This window comes from Saccostrea echinata, unplaced genomic scaffold (genome assembly GCF_033153115.1).
Source record: "Saccostrea echinata isolate AGI-Se365-2 ecotype Australia unplaced genomic scaffold, CSIRO_AGI_Sech_v1 ptg000053l, whole genome shotgun sequence".
NCBI classification, from domain to species: Eukaryota; Metazoa; Mollusca; class Bivalvia; order Ostreida; family Ostreidae; genus Saccostrea; species Saccostrea echinata.
Window position 1 is genome coordinate 2,409,863 of NW_026889802.1, and position 14,009 is coordinate 2,423,871.

General features: G+C 31.2%; 1 protein-coding gene across 1 annotated transcript in view; it reads left to right on the plus strand.

The window, feature by feature from the left end:
* Positions 1 to 14,009, plus strand: part of LOC133204393 (polycystin-2-like) — a 271,638-nt gene that overhangs the window by 81,641 nt on the left and 175,988 nt on the right. The window lies entirely within an intron of this gene.

Below are 14,009 nucleotides of genomic sequence, written 5' to 3' on the forward strand. Positions count from 1 at the left end.
TTTAATTTAATCCAAATGTTAACTACTTATTTATTAAATAAGTATTAAAAAAAAAGGGAAAAAAAAGCAGGAATTGGTGTATGTATTTACCACAAATTTTAATATTCATATTTCAAGAAAAATAGGGATTTGATGAATGCATGTCCTCAGAAAACTTAAATTAATATGGCAAGTTTCAATTACTTCAGCAAAACAAATTGTTTTCCCCCATTAATATGTGTCAGACATGTATGTTTGTTGCAATAGTAGCCAAGTAATTGAAAAACATGATACATGTAATTGGTAAGTATGAAGTGCTTGCTTTAAAGGGAAAAAAATACAGATATATAATCTTTAACTTTCTTTGAAACCCTGCTGTGTTTTTGAAACAATATTTAAATCTTATATCTTATTTTTGCTGGTCAAACTTGCTCACCATTTGTGCAAAATTCATTACTTTTTAGTTTTTCTAAATACAATAAAACACACTAAATAAAATGAAGTGCCATGGGTGACCATTTTGCTTATATTTCAAAGTCATGTGGAATGAAAATCACTTCACTATAAGTGTCAATTCATTATAAGTTGTTCACTATAAGAGTGTTTTACTGTACACTTTGACATATTTCAAGCTATAACAAAAAATCCCAGCTTACGTTTGTCTGGATTTTGATAAATTTTTTTTAAGGTCAAATAAAGTCCAATTACTAAATTTAAGTTTGGTAAAATGTTTATAATATTCAGAGCAGAAAACTATGAGTTCTCTCAAATTAACTGGTAATAAAGGACAAAACATTAAATCCATATTTATTATAAAATAGCATTTTAGACTATAGGAAACAAATATACGTATGTTTTTGCTTGGCCCTATACTAACCCATTAATGATGAGGATGTTGTCCAGTGATTTCCATGTTTGGAATCGAAGGTGTGGAATCGTCATGGCAATGACTACATTTCTGGTACAATCTATTTAATCACTCAAAGAAACTTGCATGCCCAGTGTACATTATCCAAGAGTATTCTAGAGCTTTAAAAAATATTCCTAATGTTTTTGAAATTAACACATGCGAACAGACTTCCTCCTTTATATGTGAGCATATTTCTGTTTCCTTACTTAAATTAGAACCTCCCAAGAAACTGAATTACAGCTGTCTTGTATAAATTAGAGATTTCTGTTTCTGTAACCTGCTTTTGAATAATTAATGAACATGATGTAACTTGTGAAGAATATTGCATTAAAAATTCATAAGAAGAATTAACCCACCATCAAATAATTTATCTCTACTTACAATAAATGTTTTCTTCAGAGTCTGATTTTTTGCTGTATGGTAGTTCAATGCTTTTTATGCCAATTTTCCAAAAAATTCAATAATCTTTATGATTTTAGTGAAATACAAAAAAATATGAGGAGAGGAGGGAGTTTTGTGACTAAAAACATAATATATGATTATTGCTGTTTTTGAAGTCAGTATGATGATTTAGCCATCTGAGGATTACAATATTCACCAAGCCCAAAGGGCGAAGTGAATATTGTACCTTGAAGGTGGCTAAATCATCACATTAACTTCAAAAATAGCCATAATTAATTTATTACATGTATATGATTAAATGATATAAACTCGTTAAGCTATTGATACCATTTGATCTTGTTTTTATTTGCTTGAGTCCTAACCAAATGCAATGAGAGAAGTGGGGTTAAAATAAACATAACCATTGTATTAATTTGGAATTTTAAAATCTATTTTAGGTGCAATATGAAAAAGTAAATGTTAGATGTAGGATCAAATTTGGAAGGGGAGGGGGGGGTGTTAGGGTGGGATTAATAGTAAAAGATTAACATTCAAATAAAATGTGTGAGAAGGGGCAGGTCCCCTGAATGCCCTCACCCCATCCCCAATTCTATGTGGCTGAATGTTATAGCGAGCTTCTATAGCAATGCCTGGGAGAAGAGAAAATTCAGACTTTGTACATTGATCCAAATTATTTTTTTTCCCGCAGTTACCTTGAGATCTACAGTGCAAAACAAATGGATCTCACTGCTAACTACATTCTCATGGTAAGAGCAAAATTCGCCAATTGAAATAATAAACTCACCTTGATTTAATGGATATTGGAGATAAACAGTAGATTAAATGATCTTTGTTAAAATTTGCACTTTTCAGACTTCATTTTCTAATGCAACTAACATATGACATCATGTGACATGTCTCGTTTGGTTTGAAGAAGCGGATCAAACTTAAAACTGAATAGGTATCCAGTAACACACATCTGAGCTCGCCCCAACGTTCCCATCATCAACATATTATTCACCTGAATTGAAGTCGGGTGCAAATGAAATTACTTTTCAAAAATGGTATAAATTTGAAGATCCAAATCTATTTTTAGTCCAATGTAGGAAAAATAAATCCTTATGTTCACCTGGAAGGTCACGTGCAGATGAAAATTAACATTATATTTTCTTCACAGTTTTCGTTCTCAGCCAAGCAGAGAGCTATAGGAATTATTCAATCGTATAATAAATTAGTTTGGAATTTTTTTAAATGATTGTAACATAATTTTCATGTGTTCCATGAGTCTAACTTGGAAAGAATACAATAATGAACACAGTTTTAGTGGTTTAATCTGTCAAGGGTTTCTGGTCAGCAATATTATATTTTTAGCTTAAAAAGATGAAGCTTTATGAGTTGAAGCCCCTCTGGACCCCACCCCCAACACCAGGACCCCCATGTAGTAGGTACACACTAAGCTTTGCCACTTCTGTGGCTGTTTTTATCCCCATTTTTACTAAACATTAACTGATTCATCTACCAATGCAGAAACACAGTTAATAAACTACTTTGTGATGAAAACCACACTATACATCATGGTTTGGTATAAAACTAATTTGTCACAACAAAAATAAAGTGGTCACTAAGATTATGGTCACCGACTGGAATCTCAGTCAGCACCAAAAATCTTCTTCCATGGTGGTGTTAATACATTTTTTGGATCCACAATATTTTCAGAATATTAAGTTGAAGAGTTTACCAGGTAAACCACTTATGAGTCTTATTGATTGAATATTTTGTTTTGAAAACTTCATATTGTCAGATTAAAATATGACAGCCTCCAACTCAAACAGATTTTATAATAGTTAAACGATTAAAGTAACTACAAGAGGGTTGAATAGGACAGTCAATTCTTCTGAAGTTATAAACTGAATCTCTTAAATAAATTATTCTTGCTCTACATGATATTTTGTCGTACAACATTTTTATATAGGGTGTGGTCCTTTGATATTTAACAAGATAATGAACAATTTAATTCTTTTAAGTCTCCTTACTACTGTATTTTGCCAGATATAATACACACTTTTTTTGTAGGATACTTTTTTGTGAGATAGGAGTGAGAATGGTACACCACAATGGGATTTTGACCCATATTTCTTTCAAGTGAAAAGAACAAGATTCACTTAGGGCCTTTTTTTTTGAAAAATCAAAAATTTATACACAGTTTTGATTGAAAATACATTAAAGAACAAGGTTCACTTAGGGTCTTTTTCAGCCCTTTGAATTTCTGAAAGAAAAGAACTGCTCAGTTTTAGTTGAAAATACATTAAATTTCATTTGGACCCATGGTGACTGCATATCTATTAAAAATGACAATTTTCTCACTAGTCCTTGTATTATAATGTCATGAATTGCATCATTATCCTAAAATCCTAAAAAATTCTTCAAAAATGGCCAAAAATTTAAGCTGTTTTTCAATATTTTGCATAGATTCTAACCTCTAATCCAAAATATTCAATTATATAATGGAAGAACTATTTCAGAAAATTATAATACATGTTTTATTTTTTGGATTGAGGGGTGGGCTCATATTTTAATTCTTTGCTGAAGGTACTCAAATACACAAATTTTCTTCAAAATTCAAGAACATTACAATTTCACAAAGCCTGTTTTTCAATACCTGGCTCTGAGGCCATTAAACTTAGATGAGCTCACTTTTGATCTCAGGATCACTTTAAATTTACCAAAAGAATTAATAGTAGAAAAGTGAGACTGAGATCAGAAGTGAGCTCATCTAAGTTTTATGGCCCTGGAGCCTGGACTCTCAGAGGAAACTTTTTTATAGGAAATGAAAGAAATAAGACTCTAAATTATAACCAGTAAAACTGGTTTAGAACGAACATGAATATAGCAAATTCACAGATATGGCGAAGGGAAATCCCCGGCGAAATTCTTTCCAATTCCTTGTAAAATTTTACAGATATAACAAACACGGTTATAGCGAACTGCTTCTGTATCCCCTAGAAGTTAAAAATAATGAAATTTACATCTTTCATAATGAATTTTCAAAGATCTTAATTTTCAAAATATTGAAATGACATCAATTTTGTAAGAACATGTATGTATATTTGAAACTATATTCATCCAAAAACTTTTGAACTCCAAGGTAAATTTCGTATTTTATACTTCCCTAAATATATTTTGTAGTCATACTTGAAGGAAAAAATCTTTATTGCGCATTCACTATGTATACTTTAACGAATTCATTATATGGATATAACAAATTACGGATGTAGCAAAGTAAATTTGCAAGTCCCTTGAACTTCACTTTAACCGAGTTTTACTGTACTGATGTCTGAAATGGGACATTGGGACTTGGTCAGTTAATTAGTATATGGGCAGGACCATTTTACGGACAAAGAGAACCTAGCTCTTTCCGTGATATAAAAAGTCAAGATTATACTGCTTCATCAAATTTTTACAACCGAACTTCATTTTTTCCCCAATTAAAAGGAACAAAAGGGGGGTCATATTTTACACAAATGCATAAAATATTCAGCAAAATACGCAAAGTATGCCCCAAACTAATGAGGAAAAAATATGCTTTGTTTGACGTCTAACACTGTGCCTTTGAGCAGAAACTAAATACAACAACAGCAGGGATATCCTGCTATTTTCTCATAAAATATTGATGTATCTGTCATCTGCCATGATGAAAGTTACTAAACCTTCCACAGGAAGTGGTTAAACTGTCACAGCCACTTTCAGTAAATATCAAAATACAAGTCATTTGAATTTTCACCATTGGCAAAATGCAAATCAGCTTTCAATCAATTACAGTATTTAATATTCTATCCTTTTTGAAAATACATTGATATCAGAGAGTGAGAGAGCTTCCTTTTTTTTTTTTTTCTTTTTTTTTGCCTATATGAAAAGGGAGGCAATTTCTATTCCACTCTTTAGCTCCAAAGTTTATCTTTCTTGACAGATTTGTTTTCCCAAGCAACAATCAGATTTAAAAAAAAAAATGATTTTCTTTATTATAGATATTGATGATATTATGTTTGTAATCAAATCATCTTAAATGATCATGTGTTCCAAGGCCTTTATTTCGGGTGATTCAATTTACAAGCACTCAAGGGAATCAAAATTGTTAATATTTGATCATTCTTTGAGTATCTAGTAAACAGAAGTTTTTTAACTCATAAAATATCACAAAAACTTCAAAGAGATTGTGCAATCTTAATTACAAAAGGATGAAAGGGGGCACATACATTTTATGTTGACAAGCTCTCTATAAATAAAACTTTGTTAACAATTTGCATATTTATTGTCTATATTTACAGTTTGGGTATTGCCTTTACGTTAACACATGGAGCCTGGTAGAGGTCAATAATCATACAACTTTTTAAAAATATATTTACACTGCCATGAACAGTACTGTCTGCTAATGACAAAATCCCTCAATGATTTAAATTTGCTAGAAGCAAAATAATTACTCTATGAATTTTAATTAGTGCTTTATTATATCAAATTCATTGATGAAAATATGACAATTGAAGCCATTCTCATATGTAAAATCAATCAATTTATAGCATCCTTTCAATAGTGAATATAACAAAGTTCCTCATATGCCAATGAATAAATAAGTTCAGATAATAACAAATTTTAGCACTTTCAAAAGTAGCGTAGGTTGTTAAGGAATTTTACTATCAGTAATGAGTATCTAGTGACTGACAAACAATAACGGATTATATATAAAAGAATTTGTCTAATGAATACAATATACAAATTAAATATCACTAGTTTCAAAAAACTATCAAAAAAGTTGAAATGCAGATAAGAAATGGAGAAGTTATGATATCCCATTCCAATTAAGTATTGCCTAAATTGCACATAAATTTAAGATTTTGTAGAATTCGTAAACAATGGGGCTTGGTTTCCTTATGAGGAAAAAAACTTTTTTTCAAAATATTCAACAACTTTATATTCAACTCAAGAAAACATATCTAATAGTAAAATAACAATCAATATCTGAATACTGAATTGCACAACACCCAATGATATTGATGTTGTATTAACTATCATCAATACAATAGAACTATTTTAAGATCATCAAAGTACTTCAATCACATTCAAACCACATGAGGGAGTTCTAAAATCCTGAACTTTACAGGTGCTACATTTCAAAAACATATATAACAGTGTGAAAATTGTTTGTTTTTTCCTACAAAAGGTAGGGTTCTTCTTCAAACATTTCAACCCAGTGAGTTTTTAAGCCCAGAGGATCAAAGACTTATCTTTACTATTCCCTGTCCCACATTTCATATCTTCCAGATCTCCTGTATTGACATTTTTCTGTGTGCATAATAATAAAATTGAAGGTAGCTATCTTTTTAACCTGTCAATAGAGAGCCATAAAGAAAGGGTATTATTTGCATTGTCAATTCTGAAGACAATGTGACAGATCTGTCAGCATTGATCCATGGACAACCAGGGTCTTGTAATTACAAGGTTCCACAGCACTACATCAAAATTTTACTTGTTTTCAAAACAAAAATTGAGCATGATTATCATTCCTTTTAGTAACCATTAATTTTAACTCTCCAACTTTCTCAACTTTTTTTAATACTGACACTAAAGCTTATAAAGTCCTTTGAACAGTAATAAAAATTGAGAGCAATTTCAATCATGAACCTGACTTTTCTGACCACATCCCCTCTAGTCAATATTAATCTTTCTCAACTAATTTACTTCCATTACAATTTATCATTGGTCATCCCTACAAGACTCCTGCATCAAATCACAGTTCTTCTTATCCCTAGTGAAGATGTTTGTGGGGAGCAGAGTGGACCAAAAATCCTTGGCTAAGAGAAGATAATTATACACAATCTCAATCAAGTAATCTCCTATCAAGTACTTTCCACAATGAAATTAAATGAATAACAAAAAAGAATTTACCTCATACAAATAAATACAAGATTGACCTGATATAGCATGTTACTTATAATTCACTTATAATATATATATACTTATATGTAATATAACATTATACATGTAATGACAATATGTCAGCAGTGTTAATTATCAGCAGGTTTTGCTGAATCATTCAGAAAATCTGTAGTAATAATCACCAAACTCAAAATGAAGATGGTACATTACTGAATAATTCAGAGCTTGAAACAAATAAATGCCAGAAAAAATAGGAAGCTAAACTATAGTGTGGAGACCTAGAGCCTAATTACCAAAGATCAAACAAACTAATGCTCCAGACATGTCAAGGGAAATGCAGATCCCATCAACAGGCATGACAAGTCGCCAGAGATCACATGCTCTCATCCAAGGGTAAACATAGGACTTCTTATCAGTCTAAGTATCCACACCCGAGGATTACTTCCAAGAATTTGTATTTCTTACAGATACTCTTCAATTTCACAGCAACTAATGGATAGGAAACTCACATTAAAGGAACATACAATGGAAAAAAAAGGTTTAAAAATTCCTTCATATTGAAAAGGAATGTCTCACCAAGAGTTCCATATGCCTTTGCCAGTTAATACTCTAAAATACATGTCAACCTTTTTTTTTTAAATATACATTGCACCAAATCATCTATAGTGATTGGAGAAAAATTGACAAATATATGGATTCCTTTTTTCGGTATGATTAATACTTCTGTCATGTAATAAAGTCTGAATAAATGTTTATTAAAAGAAAAGACTGATTAGAAGTGGAAATGACTTAGGCAAAAAAGAGAGAGACAAATTTTTATCATGGTAGTTACCAGGAAAAGTATGGTATGCAGGATTAAGCCTGATTGATCAAGAACTTTGTAGGTAAATATATATTCCTGTCCCCATAATAATAAAAATTTTAAAATCTCTTGAAATGTGCAAAATTGCATTAAAAAATCTGAATCAACAAAATATAAATTGGAAACAAATAATTATCACAAACTATTGAGATTTGCCATTCTTAAAAAAAAAAATAAAGAGGATAGAATGCACACAGTTTGTTCAATTTCAACTGTAAAACATTTACAGAGCGCAAACTTGTCTATATTTTAATGATATTATCATTTTACCCATTTTATCAAAAGATGAAGCCTGAGCAGACCTGGACTCGATATTTTCTAATCACAATATCTGCATAAAATACACTATTTTCTTTCAAAGCCATTGAAATTTTGATTTACCTAATTTTCTTGATGTCGTAAAGTTGATGAAAATACTCAATGCTTTGAAATCTGCAAATATCTACCTGATTTAGAACATAATAAAGGATTAATCCATCAAAGTTTGTTTTTGGGGACAGACATTAGCTATTACAAAATATAGTCCTTTGTCCGTGATTACAATAATTCTAAAGTGAAAGCTGAAAACCTAAATGAACATTTCTAAGTTAGACATCTTTATTCTAAAGTTTGGTCAATAAGGACCTTATTCAGTGAAGCACTGGGCCAGCGAGGGTGTGTTGGGTTCAATCACAATAATTTTAAAATCACTCAAAATACATAAATCATTTTTTGAAACAAAATAAACTGATTTCATTATTTATCTGTGTAAAAGAATGCTGCTAGATTTTGTTTATGTAAAAATTGAAGACAAAATGACTTCATAAATGCCAGAACCCACCAAAATGGTACCCCATTTCAAAGGAAAAAAAAATCCCTTCCATGACCTTCAAGCAGAGTACCTGAAAGTTTTTTTGAAGACTTTTTTGGAGTATTATTTTGTTGGAAACAAATTATTCAAGGATTACAGAAAAAAGACTGGGGGTACATTGTATGTATCTTCTTATCAAATAAGTTCAATTTAATAGTAGTGGTAATAGAAGAATAAAAAATCATCAGCTCAAAGGTTTGAGCAAAATCTGAAGAAATCCCAAACAAATAACTGACCTTTAGAGGACAATGAATCAATTTTAATTCATTGCTCAAAACATCAAATTCAACAATATCAGATAATACTGCAGAATGGATCATAATGGATAGGGGTATTTTTTGAATACCCACTCTATTTACCATGTCAATAGACCATGTTTACTATCAGAGAATGTATGTCGTACATCATTGTAAGGTTGCCACCAACTTCCTTAAACACTTTGCTCTAACTTGTACCCAAGGTAGCCGCTAACAACTCCCTAGACTAATGCCTACCAAATTCATTGATCTGGAAGTACAGTTTTTAGTCAAATTAAGGACATACGCAACGTAGTTTGAACTTTATTGTCTTTTTCCCTGGAGTTGAAGAGTTCCAATACTGAAAGGAACTGTGTGCTACATCTAATGTCTAAATATGCTGTTGTACACTTCTTCTAAAACATGTTTGGATAAACAAAACATCCAGAATATATGTTTTGTAATTTTTGTATATTTTTCTTTGATTTATACAAGAATTTTCATCAATTGTTATCTATTCAAAACCCCTTGTAATGCATGCTGCTTTTTTGTCTACGAACATCTGGTGGCACTATAATCTTAAATTAAGAATATCTTGAAAAAATATCAGTAGGTAAGGTACGTTGCGTATGTCCTTAACTTACTCCTTACAATAATGCCTACCAATCTCACTGATCTGAAGTACTTGTTTCTGGTTATCAGCTACTAAAACACAACTCTTTTCTGATAAATATCTTAATATATCTACATTAAAATGTTTCTATTATAAAATCATCTTTCTCTGAGAGTTGTACAGCCACCCTTAACGTCTGATGAGACATTCCTCTGATTTTGTATCTGTTGTTATACATATAAATATTTACAATTATTAATATCTTAGGATCTCTATCTCCCTTTTTTCCCCATTTTAAAGTAGCAATTTGTCACAAATTATTAGGAAAAAATTATATATTAACATGATTAATAAGGAACATCTCTTTTGACCTTAAAACTTAACACAACATAGCCTGACTTGCTAATGTTCAGAAATGATCCTTCAAGAAAAATCTCTTTAGATGATACAAGTACCTCTGCATGACTTAATTTCAAATATTCAGAAAGATGGTTTAATTAGTACATTGGCAGAGTACTCCAAGCAAGATCTAGTCTGCCTCACAGCCAATTAGAACATTAATTAGCATAGTCCTTCATTCAATCTCAAGTTTATTAGCTGCAATATAGCCAGTAAGTCTAATAGCGGAATCCTCCAAGCAAACTCAGTCTCCTAGCTGCCTCATAGCCAAATGAATCCCTTATATTGGTTGAAAATTTTTCTCAGAGAGTCTTTACCTGTTCTGTATAAATTTCTGCATTATTATTTGATCTACTAGCTGTTCTGTATAAATTTCTGCATTATTATTTTGTTTAAAAGGATCCTTCAGATCAGTAAATTTGTATTCCAGCATTAGGTATTTATTCCTCAATTCTTCTCTAGAAATGCAGATTCATTGTGCATTGAATACAATGAATACTTGACTCAAGGTTACATCTTTCCAGAGAGTATTTTCCTGTCGGTGACACTGGTAATATTTACACTACTAATTGCTTATAATTGACAGAGAACAATCACAAGAATAGAAAGGAATTCCCCCGAGAGTCTTTAAGACTCATGTCAAAATAAATTAAATCACACAGGCATATCTTAATCACTTGTATATCTGTTTTCAAGCATGTTGGTTAATTAGTTACACCAAAATAAACATGCACCAAGTGTTTAGTCAAAAAAGGAGGAGATTATCTAATTAGTTGGAACTTATGTCAATCCTCTTTACAATGTCAATATTTTCAGAACAGAAAGTAATAATAATACTGAAAAGTAATGATTTGTTGTCTATATTGGTGTCTTTGGAAAACATTTACGTAATTATCAGATGTAAAATTTAAAAAAAAAACAAAGTGAAAAATTTCAAATCAAGAATGTATGACTGTAATAACAACAACAATATATTTATTGATATTTTTGTTTTCTGCCCCCCCCCCCCCCCCCACCCCCTTATTTCAAAGTCTATGAAGAGATAGTAACTCTAGACTTAATTAATACTGTTTTCGAGTTATATTTCATTTGCATTTTGATTAACATTAAAACAGATTATATTTACCTTAGTACCTGCTTACATTTGTTTAAGTAAAATTCTATTCAGATTACACAGACTATATTTTTTTAAATTCATACATTTAGTAAATGACCACCCCCCAGACAATGAAAATCAAACATTTTCTAGTACATTACCTCCAAATAGATTTTATATTTTTACCAAAATAGTAAAAAAGATATTACAAATTATTAAAAAACTAGGGGGGAAATGTCATGTTTTATTCATATTACACTTTCAAGCAAATCATTTGAATCTGAAAGTCAAGAAATCTTTGAAAAATGTAATATTTACATTAGTTGTGTTTTTCTACTAAGCCAACTGTGAAATTGATTTGAAAGCCATTTTTGTGTATACTCACGCGTAGAAATATACATGGAGAACCTCGCGCTAAAGTGACGTCACAATGAGGCTACAGAGACGTTAATAAAATATGACGTGATAGGGCAGCGAGAAATTCAAACATTGAGTATATTTTTGGCACAATTAAACATGTAAAATGTAAATATAAGGAATGTTTTTAAGTTTAGTGTGAATTATTGGTGTGTAAATCACACAGACTTGCACGTAGGCATATTTTTCATGAAGCCCTAGCGCGCTTCATGAAATATGCCTACGTGACAAGTCTGTGTGATTTACACACCAATAACTCACACAAAACCTAAAAACATTCCTTAATTGTTACCCAGTATGACTCCCTTCACAGATGATAATGTGACAAGGGGTAGGGTAAAATGATCACAAGTTCCACGCCTATTTATATTCACAGACAACGTTGAATACATAGTGCTTTATGCGTAGCATGAATCTAGAGATGTATTGAAATGTCTACCAGAAGCATCATTTTAGCATGTTGTTAAACTCTGGCAACTGAATGAAGCAGTTGTTTATTAAAGACAAAGCCTGAGATGCTAAATAGATAGCAAGTCGAACACATTTGACCACAAGTCAAACAGCTAGATATGAAGTTGAATGCCATTTACTCTGAATCGTGCGGATTACATAGTTGTGGATAGAAACTGCTTTTTATGACATTAACCAACACGTAACTGCATAGGTTTTTAAAATCTATCTTGTCTTTCTTTTTTCATCAATTTTATAGATTTTGATTCATAAACCAACTTAGAGACAATTTGCATTGTCTAAGTACTAACATATTTTTTTAAATCTTATTTTCATTTCAGGGAAGACTGTTGTTGGTACATGTAATATTCAAAAATTGGAGATAATTCAAACTGAAAAAAAGAAACAAAATTGTAGAATTTTTTCATCATATTTTTTCAATAGTAATTAAAGTTCATACAACATCAAAGTTCTGCAGTAAAACTCACTTATAAAAAAGTCTCTGGGAATTTGAATTTAACTTCCTTATGACTAGATTCTTCACATCTGTATAAGGAACATAGTGAGACATCTGCCTATGATATTCGTCACCAGCATGGTGCAGTGGTAGAGCTTCTGCTTTAGAGTTGCAGAGTAAGGAATTGATCCTTACGTCGCGGGTTTGAATCCCACTGTGGGACGTAGAGATCAGTCCTTCGTCAGAGACCGTATAAACCAAGGTCCCGTGTCACAGTAGATGCTGGCACGAAAAAGATCCCCCAATGCTCAATGGCCCTGAGTGCCAAGTATAGGCCAAAATTTTCAGCTCTCCACCAACAAGTGGTGGCATTTCCATATGAGTGAAAAATTCTAGAGAGGGACATTAAACAACAAACAAAACCTAGGGTATTCATAAAAAATTCCTAATAATCAAGATTTCCTTATAACTGAGTTCCTTATAACTGAGGTTTACTGTATTGCTTGTCATTTAAACAGTCTTTTTTATCTGCAGTTTTTTTCTTTTTTTTTTCTCTTCCTCTGCTTTTATTTTTCTTATTTTCTCTCTGTATTCTTTTTTCTACATGTTGGGTCTCTTTTTCTATTCTTCTTAATATTTACATTGAAAGCCCAATCTGAAGTTATGACAAAAAAAATGTTCTGCTTGTTTTCTTTTTGTAGAAGCCTTTTCTATGGTTACCTTTGGCACATGCTAAAAATATGTTTCAGAAAAATGTAAGTGGTCAAGACTCCATTTCTTCTACAATTTCCAGTAATAGGAATACATTTATTAGTTGGATTTTATTGTTCAAAACAAATAATCACTCAAGGAACTACTGTTGCCTAAATTATGCTGCACATTATGTACAGACACTTGAATGGCTACTACCGTTATTCTTATTTTTAGCATAAAAAATATTGTTTGTAAATACTAGTACAGTCAAACCTCATTATCTCGAACTCAATGGGACCGATAAAAAACTTCCGAGATATCCGAGGATTTGAGATATCCTGGGTAAAATACTTAAAGGATAAGGGGTTGGGACTTCCAAATCACTTCAATATATCCATAGTATTTGAGATACATGTATCAGTGTTCGAAATGCCGAAGTTCAACTGTATACTAGTATGTATTTTAAATATAAACAATCTCACCATGTAATGAAAGCAATTGGACATAATCATTAAACATTCAATAATCATAAAACAATCTACAATATATTGCATACAAGTTTAATTTGAAATATATATTTTTTCAGAAAATTTTAAAATCATATGGAAGACCATCCACATGAGTTTTAGCAATTTCTAAGTTTTCTTTTTTCACATTTAAATCAAATGTTAATTCTCTGTAGCGGTCTCAATTTTCCTGTGATCTTTCCAACAAACCCTTGATTTTTTTTAAGGT